At 44.1% G+C, this 1,290-nt stretch overlaps 1 pseudogene; it reads right to left on the reverse strand.

The window, feature by feature from the left end:
* Positions 1-528: 528 nt before the first annotated feature.
* On the reverse strand, positions 529-896 carry LOC102840885 (annotated as a pseudogene).
* Between the last annotated feature and the right edge of the window lie 394 nt (positions 897-1,290).

Raw genomic sequence — 1,290 nt, forward strand, 5'->3', positions numbered from 1 at the left:
GAAAACCCCTTCATTTTACACTCGCAGCACCATCTAAGTTTCTATTGCACCGAGTGAAAATAAACATGAGAGATTCTGACTAGGCTTCAGGAAGAGTTAAATACTCAATCTCTTGATATCGACATGCAACACACTGATACCTTACATGGCCACAAATTTTTCTACAGAATGAGGTGATTCATTGATAATGCTAAGGGTTGCGTTGTGCTGTTTGGAGACAGGGGTTTCTTTGTTATGTTAATGAGGTCATAACTAGTGTAGACTTTGTTCTAAACCTAATCTTTTCTGAGTTATAGAAAGAACAGATTAGACACACACATGCATACACGCACAGGGAAGGCAGAAGCCATATGAGGATGGACTGTTAGGACTGCCAAACGAAAAAGGACCCCTGAGATTACCTGTAAAGGAAGAACCCACTGTCACAGAATTGATTCCGGTGCATAGTGACCCTGTATAGCGTTTCTGAGACTGTAAGACTGTAAATCATTTTTTTCCCCAACTAGTTTGTTTATTGATGCAAGATGCTCAGGCTCTGAGTGCCTAGTTCCTCAGTGGGCACAGCAGCAGCTCTGACTGCTGTTTCTTTGTGTGCAGGTTCCCTTTGTGCTTGTTGAGGCTGTGGCACCTGGCATGTATTTTCTTGGGCCACAGATCTGGGAGTTTGTATTTCTTGCCCTTGTAGAACTACCTGAGGTTCTCCTTCTGAGGCTGGTTGATAACGGTGAGAACTCCGACAGTGAATTTGTAGACAGCTTGGATTTACAGAGGCTGGATGCTGCACTGCCCATCACTTTGGTGATGGGCAGCTGGGACAGCTCCACCTTGACATTGTCCAACTGTTTCAGCAGCTCCTCCTTCTTGCCTCGAAGGTCCAATGACTTGACCTTGGCCATGGCTGAGGGAAAAATCCAGCCACCGCCTAATCCAAAGCCGAGGGGAAGAGCGAGACTGTAAATATTTGTGGGAACAGAAGGCCTCATCGTTCTCCTGTGGAACGGATGGTAGGTTTGAACATTGGACCTTGCAGTTAGCAGACCAATACTTAATCCACAGTGCTACCAGGGCTCCTTACAAGGGAGGAATCGGCTCTGATTTGGACTGTTAGCCTCTGGAACTATGGGAAAGTAAGCTTATGTGGTATTTCTGGTACAGCAGCACTAGGGAACTAAGACAAATAGTTTTTGTATTAGAAACAAACTTACATTTCTTATTGTCACCTGACTGATTCTAGCTTAGATGCTTATTCCTTTTCAATGTAATGGTCTTATCACACCTTTTATTTCTTTA

The sequence above is a fragment of the Chrysochloris asiatica genome, unplaced genomic scaffold, assembly GCF_000296735.1.
Source record: "Chrysochloris asiatica unplaced genomic scaffold, ChrAsi1.0 scaffold00009, whole genome shotgun sequence".
NCBI classification, from domain to species: domain Eukaryota; kingdom Metazoa; phylum Chordata; class Mammalia; order Afrosoricida; family Chrysochloridae; genus Chrysochloris; species Chrysochloris asiatica.